This window comes from Molothrus aeneus, chromosome 5 (assembly GCF_037042795.1).
Source record: "Molothrus aeneus isolate 106 chromosome 5, BPBGC_Maene_1.0, whole genome shotgun sequence".
NCBI lineage: Eukaryota > Metazoa > Chordata > Aves > Passeriformes > Icteridae > Molothrus > Molothrus aeneus.
Window position 1 is genome coordinate 13,010,804 of NC_089650.1, and position 12,536 is coordinate 13,023,339.

The following is a 12,536-nucleotide window of genomic DNA, read 5'->3' on the forward strand; positions in this document are numbered from 1 at the left end:
AAAGAAGAAAAATAACAGGAAAGGCAGTAGAGAAGATGGAGTTGCATGTTCAGTTCAGAACCCTCCCTATCTGAGGGCTGACCCTGTTTGGCATGCAAAGCATTGTCTCAGGAACTTGCTTGGAAAATAAGAAAACAGCAGGCATCTCCTGGAGAAACCAGGTCACGGCTCAGTGGAGAGCGGGAAGAAAGCACTGCACACACTACCCACACATATACCCTTCCCCTGCTTCCTTTCTGTCTCATTGTGAGCCTTTGGCTTTCTCTGAATGTGTGAGCAGCTCCAGAGCAGGAGGAGAAAGCTCTCTTGTTTCTCCAGCTCCTCCACTGCCAACCCTTCCCCGTTCCCCTGGGACAGACACCTATGTGCGCTCGGGAGGCAACGGGATCATGGCCTGCGTGGGATTCACAATCTCTGAAGCAGTAAAAGAAGCAGAAAAAAGAATAATCAAACCAATTCTTATCTCATTTGCTGCTCCTGTGTTGTGCCAAAGTAGAATGCAATATGGAGGTTGTTTACCCAGAGTGATGGTGTTTTGTTTCCTTGGCCTGTCAGGGCCAAGCGCATGTGCAGACTGTCGGTCAGCAAACAGTCACAAGGTTCTGGGCAGTTGAGTGCTTGTGCAGATTCAGTTTAAACGTAGTATAATATAGTATAAAATAATATAATAAAGTAATTAATTAACCTTCTGATATTACAGAGTCCTCCTTGTCATTTTCTCCCCATCATCAGGATTACCCTCCTTTTACCATAGGCCTGGGGCCCTGGGAGCATGGCCTGTCCAGCCAGCTGAGACTGATGGGATGAGCAAAGGAACAAGGAGCATCTGCTTCTCTAATTAATTTAGGGTATGTAAGGGAAGGATGGGAAGGCACAAGTGAAAATTTGTGTGTTGTACTACCACCTGCAGCAGTTTTCACTGTACTCCAGGGTAGCGTGGTGTTCGGCAGGTAAAGGAAATTCACAGAGGGACCTTGGAAATTAAAACAAATTAAGAGGATTAGGTGCTCTTGTGTCACATGTCACCTTGTAATGGGGAAAGTAACAGCTCTCACTGGGAACATGAGTGAATCCCTATTGATACCAGCGCAAAACAACACAACAGGTAGCACAGAGGGATGGAAACAAAGCTTCTGTGAAGCATCTCTCCTGGAACCAGAACATCAAGCAAGCAGACCCAGGTTTGCCTAAACCTGGACATCATTACTCAAACCAATCAAAACTATTATTGAATCATAGAATAACCTGAATTAGAAGGGATCCAGAAGGATCACTGAGTCAAACTCCTGGCCCTGCACAGGACCACACAAAAAAATCACACCATGTTGCCTGAGAGGGCTGTCTGAGCACTTCTTGAACTCTGCCAACCTTGTTGCCATGAACACCACCTCTGGTTAAGTAACAGCTATCACCTTGAATGAGAAGAAAAGCACTTAGCCCCTTTAAGCTGGAATTGTTATTTTTAAATATCATTCTTTCCCCTCTACATAACATAGTCTAGGAATCACCAGTTGTGGTAAAAACAGCTTGTTTTCATTAAAGCCAAGGCAACTACACCAACTTCTTTCAGGTATGGATAGGGCCAGGTACCTCCAGCAGAAGGTAAATTTAGGCTACCACATTTCTCTGATGGTTGTTTTTCCCTTTCCCTAGTGTTTCAAACCATCATTTTTTTTCTTCACCTGTTATAACAAAAGAAAAATTGCTTCCAATAATCCTTTAGTCAAAGCAAAATAAAATACTTGTTTAGTCATATAACCTGCTCTAAAATCTCTTTCCCTTAAAAACTTAAAAATAATAATTTCAAAGAGATAATTTAAAAGAAGAAGTAAATTTTTTTTTAAATTTGAAAACTATTTTTTTCCCACTGCTTTTGCATGTGTGTGTGCGCTTGCATATGTATCTGAATGTCTGTAGTCTGGAGCTATTCACAGAATCTGACACTATTTCATAACCTGTCATTAGAAAAAGTAATCTTTCATTGACTTGGTATCTAATTTGCTTTCAGCTACAGCTTTGCCTCCACCCTGCAAACTTCCTATATCCTCCCTCAATCTCTTTTACCCACATCCTCCAGTTCCTCTAATTTTGCCTCTCTATAAGACTGCCCCTCCTGGATTCTGCATTGATTGCACTCTTCTTCATACTTTTTATTCCCCACACTACACCACTTTCTCTGAAAGAACAGTGGCATTTTATCAATCAGACCAGCACTGGAATCTGCAACGTTTATTTAGACCCAGCAGAAGCAGCAGGGCACAATGCAGACTTGAACCACATTTACTAAGGGCAAAGGAGACACATAAATGCAGGCAGACTGCTAACAGGACTCTGCAGAAGAGTTTGTACAGCTCATGGTAGAAATGAGGTCAGCACCAGGAGAAGACTTTGGTCTGGAGTCACATGAATGCACCATCCTCACTTGACCTGAGGTACCAGACAACCCACTGTTTATCCATTTGCACTTAATGCCTGTGGGTCCACATCTCTTCCTTTCTCAATTCTTCCCCTTTGTCTGCCTTGTGGTAATTTGCACATCCTCCAGACTTCCAAACCCATCTACCTCCAAAGACAAGTGACTCTGCTTTGGGCCTCAGCAGAGTAAAACTGTCATGAGCCAGATGGAATTCCTCCCTCATTAAAAGTACTCACAACCACCACAGCTTCATCTTTCAGACAGGTAATCTGGATTGATGCACAGCATATTTGCTCCATGAAATGTAAAATCTACACACAAATGTGGGCGTATTAAAACAAAAACAAAACAAAACAAACAAACAAACAAACAAAAAAAAAGAGGAGAAAAGGAAACTGCCCAAATATTTCCCAGCCCTTAGGCTCTTTTATGATTCCCACCACAGACACCAATACCCATGTGCTGACCTCTTAAAATGTTGATGTTCATATGCTCATGCACAAGTCTGTTCACAGCCACACTGTACCTGTTTTGATTATGATCAGGCTATGGTATGTCCATGGCTAACAATGTATAAAGTTGTTTAAGATGCACTTTGCTCATGTTTTTTCATTTCTCTTCATACTCTTTGCATTTGTGTCATTCAGGCTTTTATTGTCCTCACCTCTGTTCACCCTATGCTACGATTTCTACTTTTATAGCAACTGCTGGGTCACAGCCACACTGGGAACCACATCACCCTGATCACCCTGCCAGTGCTACCCTCCCCAGAGAAACCAGGAATGACTGAAATCACCATGCTCAAAAGGCTGACAAGTTCAAACAATGAGAGTTATCTGCCAGCTCATCAGTCCCAAACTCCAGCATTTGCCAGTTAAGTTAGGGGAAGATCCCCTCGGTACACAGTCCAACAGTCAGTCCCCTTCAGTTGCCTGTTCCATACATGAAAATGATCAAAATTCAATTCAGCTTAGCACAGACTGGATGTTAAGACCTTCAGTTCAGCCATTTCCTACCAGGCATCTTAACATGGTCCATCAGAAATTACAGTGTCTAAGCAGAGCCGACTGAGACAGCCTGTCTGATGGAGGAGCACAAAGATGTTTCCACATCTCACTGGCACTGCAAAGCAGTGGGACCCCAGCAACACTCAGCACTGAGCCAGAGGGGAGCAGGAAAAGCTGCCCAGTAAGCAGGGGCTATTCTTAGTAGAACCCTGCCACTTTCAGGAGCTTTGGGCCTACAGCAGCCTCCTTCTCCTCACCCACCCCACTGAGTGCAGTATTTCCACAGGCAGAGCCACAGAGCTGTGCACCAGCTGTCCTTTGCCTCCAGGGAATGTGTTTGCTGCAGAAAAGCACTACCAAAAATATAGAGAGACACTATGGTAAAAACACTTAACCAGATGAAACTCAGGTTCACACCAGCCCACGCAGCATTTGAATCTAAATCTACTCACTGCCCTATTTGCTTTCAAGTTAGGTGGCCCACTTGTGCCAGACACCAGTTGGTGGTATCTTTATGAGCTATCTATGGTAGAATTCAGGGTCCAGAGAGGCAGAAGCAAAGCAAAAAGAAGGATGAAAATCCTGGATTTCAGAAGAGCAGACTTTGGTCAGTTCAGGGACCTGCTCATTCAGGCTAAATACCCTGGAGCAGGGCACATGCAGAGAGCAAATTCCAAATGCCTGGTAGTCCCTGCAGTGTGCAACATCCAAGCATTGCACAGCCACTCTGCTCCCCCTGGAACCAGAGCACTTCCAGCAAGATCAAAAACCAAACAGCCCTGCAGGAGCAAACTGTGCCAATGCACAAGGACTGAATTATCTAATCCTTGATCACCAGAATAACCCTACTAATAGTCACAAAACATGGAATTATTCACAGGACTAAAAACTGGTCATGGATTAGCACTGGACCCACTTTCTGTGGGCCCAAGATGATCAGTAACAAAAATTCCAGACAGGTTCTTAGCAAGTAAACAAGTTAATTTGATTAGCAGAACTTTATCTGTGCAATTTTGAATTGCAGCACTCCTCTTTAAACAGTCATCTTTATTCCAGAATCTCATTCTTACTATGCAAGCACTAAACGAAAGTAATTCAGTTGAGCAGGAGCCACACACCATTTGAAGCCACTCTTAATGTATAAGGCACAAAAGGGAGGTAATTGCATTTTAATGGAAGTCAAGCTTTGTAAGCCAAGATTTGCAGGTCTTAATTTTCAGTTGTTGAAAAGAAGGTAACAATTCACTCATGGCACTGCTGAACTTCTGTGCATAAAAGTCAAGCAGTGTCCCCAAAAGTAATATAAATCATACAAAACAGCAAAAGCTGTGCTGATAGAAGGTTAGAGTAAAAAAGTTCCACATCAGATTTTCAGGATACAATTTTCCCAGGGCCTAGCACTCACTCAGTTTTACCATACTCAGAGGAAGGCATGTTGTAGAAAGATCTCTCTACCTCTCAGTTGGAGGAAATTTTCCAAAACACCAGATTTCTATGGTGGTAAAGGGCAATGGTGCCATGGGTTGCCAGGGAGCTTCTGAATTTTGGGGATGAAATACCTGTTTCTGGATTTAATACCTTGGAAAAAAAAAAAACAAACTCATAGAGATTCACGCTCCTGTCTAAGAACATAAAGTAATATTTTGTGATTTCCAGGACTGTAAAAGTATCTGGATTTCTGAAAACCCTTTAAACATAGTATTTCTTTTTCTTGTAGAGGAAGAGAACTTTTCATGGCTATCTAAATCCTTTTCTTCCTTTTTTCCTGTACTATATACTGCATTTATGTATTCCAAATGGTTTAAGAAAGAAAAACTGTGTTATGATAGCAACTTTGCTCCCTAACGAATTCTTCTGAAAAGACTCTTTAAGAAACAAAGCTCTACTGGATGAGGGAAAAAAGCAATAATCCACCAGCTGAACAGCAGCAGAAGGCACCTCTCCAATCAATGACCCTGATGTACTTTTACTTCATTAACAGATTAAAATTGATTGCATCCTGTATATTTTAACCTGTGCTCCTTACCAGCTTTCTCTAGTTATCTGTGTTCCTCAATTTCTTCACACTTGTGCTCACTCGCCTCCATCAGGTTTTGTTCTGCTTCTCACTTTGCTAAAGTTTTGTTTTGGATAGACTTTCATTTGTTCCCAGTTGAACACAAGAATTACTTAATTTAGACCTAAAGGCTGCAGCTGCCCCATTTAAGTCAGAAGGTTATGCTGCAAAGTGTGTTAGGAATGGGGAATAGTCAGATTTATGCTAATAACAAAAACTAACGTATCCAACAAAGGAATGGAACCAAGTCACCACTCAGAGAAAATGTGTCAATTATTTTCTTTTCTCATTAGAATTGCAAGAAGAAATAAATGTAGAGGAAAAATAATCCAATTTGTTCTAAAATGAGCCACAAAACCCTGAAATGATCTTAGACAGTCAGAAACCACTTCTTGAATCTGACATACTGATGTAAGACCTTTAAACTCTTTCCTTTAACATCCCATCTTAAACTAGTCAGGAATTACAGGGGGCTTTTATTTAAGAGACAATTTGCTGAAACCAAGGATTTTCATCAGAAAGGTTTCGCTTTGAGGATTTTCTTTCTTCAAAGATTTGGGAGAAAAAGTTTCAGAGCTGCCTATGCAGAGGCACTCAAAAGACCACAAAGACACACACAACTTCTGACTTTGTTCAACGGCCTAATAGCCCGAAGGCAAAGAACATGAAAGTTCCATCTCATTTTCTTTACATCTATGTTAGCCCTTAAGATGTTAGATCTTGAGAGCAAGTATTCCGAAGATTGCAATGGATAAACTTTTCAAACCAAGGCTGTTTTGCAACTGGAGCCTGCTACAGGGGTCTGGCTAACACTTTCAGAAGCTCCCTTTGCTCTTCCAGTTGGCTTCTCATCAGCCTCGGGTACATTCACACTGCTGCTTCTGTAGGGCAGGGACTTTGTCAGTGCTCTTCATCATGTTCTGAACTCAGCACGAGAGGGACATAGTCCCAGCTGGCTCTTCAGCCCCCTCCCTGTCTATGCTGCACACGAGATCCCTCTTAATGCCAGCAAGACAGGTGCAGGCACAGGCTGACACATAAAGGGTTTACTCGCTGCATTCACATGTCTGCAGGAGACTGCTGGAGACAGAAAGCTTTAATAATCCATTTGGACTTTACTATATACCTATACAGACAGTGATTTGTGGTATAATCTCAGTAGAGAAGCTATTTTATTCATTTAGCTCTTGAAAACCAGGCACACGGCCTTCTCAGCTGTGCTTTCTGCATCTGCCCCAGATGAGCTCTACCCTTGGGGCACAGGACACGAGGTTGGCTTTGATCAGTGCTCCCCACTCTGCAGAGTCACCTGCAAAAGTTTTGCAGTAAGCACAGACATAAGGAAATATAGAGTGATGGCAATGTGGAAAATGAGACAGAGGGATAAAAAGATGGGGGGGAAGAGAGCTTGAAAGGAAAGGAAGTGAAGAAATAGAAAAGGAAAAGAACAGAATGGAAGGAACAGGACTTCCTCTCTGTGTCACTGCTGGGAACAGTAATGAGGGTGAGCATTTGCTGATGGCATATCTTTTATCACAGCAAATCCCATAGCTTAAGGCATTTTCATGGCTTAAGGGCACTGACTAATGCCAAGGAGGCTGGGCTGCTCTTACAAGCCAAGAAAGTGAGGCAATGAGCACATAACAGAATTGACACACACAAGGCTATTTAAACTTTCACCCACAAAGGTCTGCATTAAAACCTAGAAGGAACTGCTGCAGGTACAATAGTGTTAAATGAGAATTTGTCAAATTCAGTTCTTCATCTTTTGGGGCAGCATAGAAAAAAAAAAAAATTATCTGAAATGCAAACCAGGGGGTCAGACAAACATGGAGATTAGGGTTTCCATGAAACACTCCAGAATTTTTCTTTCCAAAAACACCTATGAAAGCTGTAGAACAACTAAAACTTTCAAAATATTTAGTTTAAAAAAAAATATTTCTTCACTCCCTCTCCTACATGCATTTCCTTCTCCCTGGAATTAGGGTTGTGTCATTCAGATTGATATTATGCTATGATCTGACAAGGCATTCAAATTATTTATCCAAACAGTAAAATTTTTCACAGGTGGAAAAGCAATTTCAAGGGAAACTACAGCACAAAGCCTCCAAGAAACATAAGGAAATGGAAGCAGAAAAGCAACCATTAAAAGACATCCAAACTTTATTAGTCATGGGCTGCACTGGCAGCTTATAAGCAGCTTGAGGCTGGTCCACAGTGTAAGCACCATTGTGTTTTGTTTTTCTCATATAGCTTATTCTCATTCCCACTGAAATTGAGAAACATCATCTTTCCTCCTGTCACAGCAGCAAGGAGCCAAATGACAGAGTCACGTCTCAGAGCCTAAAGTTTCCAGTGAGTTCTACTTCACCTTGGAGCACGAGCCTTGTCCTCAGACTAGCACTGGGAAACACAACCAAACATTTAGTGCCCAGTCTCTCCCCTCTGGACCACTGTTTCTTCTCTTGGTTTTCACATTTCCCAGCGCCATAAGGCATAAATTATTCATGGCAAAACTGCTTCTCACAATGTTTATGCAGTGCTTAGTACAATGGCACCCTTTTTCGGCTGAGGCCTCTGGGCACTCATGCAATACAAACAATCATGATGATAGCAACAATAATAACAGCCAGCTATGCTTTTCCCACTGGGCACACACTCCAATGTCCTGTCCCACAGAGCTCAGATCACTGTATTCCTCTACAGGCTCCTGGTCAGTGCCAGAGGCCATTTTTCAGTAAACCTGTCTCACTCTTTAGAACAAGAGAAAAACCTCCCAATTTTACCTTTCAGGATTTTTTTTTTTAACTATCACAGCTGTTTCCTAATAAGAGAAAATCCCTCATTTTTATAACTAATTAGTTTGAGAAGATTCTATTATTCTGCCTCCTGTAATACTAATTATTACACTAGCTGCATGCCTGCACGACTAATGAGTTACATTAAAGCTGGGGAATTCTAAAACCTACAGAGGGAGATAAAGCATGACTGTGAAGCCAAAACAGGAGACACCAGCATCTTTCAAACAATACAAAATCACAGCCCTAACAAGTAATTTCCTCCCAACAAGTCTGTGTCTCCTCCTGCTGCTTGGTGCTGTTGAACAAAAGCAAAGTTGAGGGAGGGCACCCCAGAAAATGCAACTTGTCCAACATGCAAAATGAAGTGGTGCAGTTTCATCAGTGCACCCCCCAGTTTGTCTGAGGAACAAATGGCTCAGGAGAGCAAGTCCCTCATACACCACTGTCAGCTCCTTGCAACAACCAGCAGCCAAGCCATCCTGCCAAAGCTGGCCAGTCTGTTCTGGCAGCACACTGCAAGTAAGATGTTCCCCCCAACAGGCAGGAATCTGCCTCTGGAGTGCTCAAAAACCACAGGCTATTTTCTGCTCCTGCCAGCAAAGTAAAGATAGGGGGACACCTGCTCATTAACAGAAGTCCATCTCTATGGTTTGACAAGAAGCTTCGTAAGAAGACCCAGGGTAAAAGGGTGTTTAAATACTGATGGGAGTCCACTGAGATGACTGACATAAAACCAAGGACCCTGATTAAAGGCTGCAGTTCAGACACTCACCTTGAAGTCAATTGTCACATTCTGATAATTTTATTTACATGATAAAAATGATCAGCAGCTCCTGATAATTTTAGTTGCATGATAAAAGGGAGCAACAGCTACTAGCTACATGCCTGGACTAGCCATTGATACTTAGTCAATCTGGGAAATCATTTAGCCTTTCTGACTTTCAATTACTACTTTTCTTCTAATTAGACTTCCTGAGTTCCAAGGAGTGATAGCAGGATTAGCTAATTGCTGCCTGTAAAGATATACAGATAAAAGAAACAAGGTAGGGCAGATTATTTATACTTCACTCAACTCTGAAGTAAAACTCTTCAAATTATATTAAATTATTAAAAATACAGAGTGCAGTCATTTCCTCCACGCAGTGGCATGCACACTGTGACAAACACAGGGATCTGTACTGACACCTTGCTATGCTCTCAAATGCTAAACCTGATCTGAATTATACAGAAGAGATTACAGCCAGTAACAGCTCAGTTAGGTCTTGCCTTAATGTGGGAAATCTTTCCAAACACTGCATGTTGGAGGATATTATCTTTGGTTGGCACCTCAATTACTAAAGACAACAGTGGTGTGAGCAGTGTTAATATTTGCCAACCTTAGCACATATTTTTTCTGTGGGGCAAGGACTGAGCTGAGCCATGACAAAGTAACTCATAGTTGTGATATACTGTAAATTGATAAAGAGTTGGGAAGGGAGATTTATTAAAAAGAGCTACATACAGCCAGATGAAAAAGTTACCAGGAAGGAGCATAATTCAAAAAAAATGAAGGGTACATTGCAGAAAGGGCAGGCAAACTACTTATTCTATTTAATTTTATCTTAATCAGAAGAATAAATATCTGAAAGTACAACAGTTATGGGGAGAGAGAGAGAAAGAATGAGAGTGACCGAAAGAGCGTAGGAAGAAATAGAGCCCATCAGGCAACCCAGCTCAATGAAAAGAAATGCCTCCTCTCTTAGCAGTCCAAGCCAAACGTTTCCTGAATCCTGACAATCCTCCATTCTTCTGCTTTCTGGCTGGTTGGAACCTGAACAAGCGCCAGTCAAGTCTGGGTGGGTGTGGAGCTGGCCAGATGGAGGATGTCGGAAGCATTTTGTGCTCCTCAGCACAAGCTGGCCATTAGAGCAGCCACTCGACAGAAGTGCCTGAGTCTGTCACATCTGTCAGGACAGTTTAGGGAGACCTTCAACATCACCAGCCTTGCAGACACTGATTAGAATATGCGATTGTGTGTGCTAGAGAAGAGGTGCCTGCCTCCACTGGGATTTTTTGATGAAAATCATCCTTTCATCCTTTCTAGACTTCGTGACAGGCTTTCTCATGACCTCATTTGGGGACTAAGTACACCACAAACCGTGGTGCCTGGGACATCACTATCACGTTGCTGACAATCTGTCTGCCTAAATGCACAGTATTCAAGAAGGAAAGATGTTTTTCATCTTGTCTTACCTACACTTTAACCCAGCAGCCCAGGACCAAGCCACTGTCTTGAAGTCTGAGAACATGTGAGCAAAGCTATGGAGAAAAGAGCTTGTCAGGAAACCAAGTAAGATTAAAATTCCTGGTTCATCATCTACTCTCATCCTTAAAAAAAGTTGTAATCCATAAAGCAGCTGCTAAGAAGTAGAAAGTACTGACATAGAGCAATTGCTAAGAAGAAAATATTTATTTTTTTAGTTTCCAAAATAATGAAGAGTGCTTAAAAAGGTTTAAGCTTTTCTATGGATGCTTACTAAAGATAAAAGAAATCCATAAAAACACTTAGGTTGCCATTATGAAGAAGGAATTGATTCCCAAAGTTTATAAGCATCTCCTGCTTCAACTTAGCACAAGTTTTGTCAGAGATCATAGAAGTCCTAGAAAACCAAACTATATTTTATCAATAAATCTGTAAAACTATAAACCCTGAGGGTTTTTTTTGCAGGTATGATTTTCCTTTCTGTTAAGAATAGATCCAACTCCTATGAACAGCAGAAGTTTTTGAAATTGTTAAGTGAAAGGAGGCTCATCCTATCAGCACAGCTGCCATATGTTGATGGGCTGGAAAGATGGATAAGTAACAGCAGAGCAGCATCTACACTTAGGATCCATCAAATGGCATTTTCCTCAAAGAGCAGAGAAGGTGAGGAGAAACTTCAGACACCACATCCCATGAAGGAAGGAAATGTGTCAGGTGAAATTTGATGCACAATGCTTCCTTGGTCAGGCCTAGACAAGATAACCTGTCTTACCCAAACAATTCCTGGAGTTCTTAAATAACCACATTAATTAATTTGTTTTTAAATTAGGGAGAATTTTGAAGGTCTCAGATACTCCCCATGCAAGCAATGATCAAAATTAAAATTCTATTTAGCTAATTTAGTGTGTGTAATGCACAATAAGAACAATGAACAATAAGTGGATGAACAACATGAACAATAAAGTGGGTGTCCTCTGTAGAGGACATGCTTGGAATACTGTTTACATTCCAGTCTCTCCATAACAAAAACTCTTTTGCAATAATAGAAGGAATTTAGCTAAGTCCAATAATGAGTATTCTTATAGTGGATAAATTCTTACACCAAGAAATACTTAAGTCAGACGCTTTAAAAGACGGCAAGTGACAAAAAATTAAAAGAAGATATATAAAAGTACCATTGATTGGAGAAGCTAAACAGGGGCTTTTACTGACCTCATTTACAGTATGAAACCAAAAGGAAAATGGATATAATGAAGAGGTTACAAATACAACCTCATAGAATAAAAATTTCTCCTCACTGGAATGCAGTTATTCAAGAAAATCAGGAAAACAACACTTTTTTTCTGAATATACCGGTATTTTTCAGTGCAATGTTTTCTGTCTGCTTTTGGTGCTCTCAGCCTGTTGCTGTCAGAGAGGCATTCACTGGTGCACCTCTGGAAGCAAAGACCAGTCAGAGAGGTGACCATTCACAGTAAACCAGATTCCTGAACTGCTGAGCCCCTGGCTGACTGCTCTGCTGCCAGAGCACCCAAATGCCAGGCAGCCCCTGCCCTGCTTGGCCAGGCAATCCCAGCAGGAATGGCCAGCCCTTGATCAGCACCCACAGATCTAGCTGGATATCTGTACAGACCTTTCACACCTCAGAAAATGAGCTCCTGCTTCCAAATAATGCATCGTGGGCTTTCTTTGTTATACTCTTGAGGCAGTGATGCAAAGTTAGGGGTGAAAAAGGAGCCTAACATGTAACTTCAGACCATTTGAAGTGCTCAGGCCATAATCCAGTTCTTTCCATTTCCAAATAAGGAAATTCATTAGGATTCTAGCTACAGATTGAATGCAGTTTAAATATTTTCCTTTATCTTAGTTGTGGGTTTGGACTTACCTCCAACCTGTCATTTCCTTGACCTCAGGAAGAAAGCAAATGCTCTCATTTCAGCCAACATGCCAGCACTCTGATTTTTAACTCAGAAATAAAGTTCAGTGGGGCAAAACTCCTCACACAGTACTACTC

At 41.6% G+C, this 12,536-nt stretch overlaps 1 protein-coding gene across 1 annotated transcript in view; it reads right to left on the reverse strand.

The window, feature by feature from the left end:
- The window catches only part of PTN (pleiotrophin), a 77,602-nt gene that overhangs the window by 6,810 nt on the left and 58,256 nt on the right, over positions 1-12,536 (reverse strand). The gene's annotated exons all lie outside the window — the stretch shown is intronic.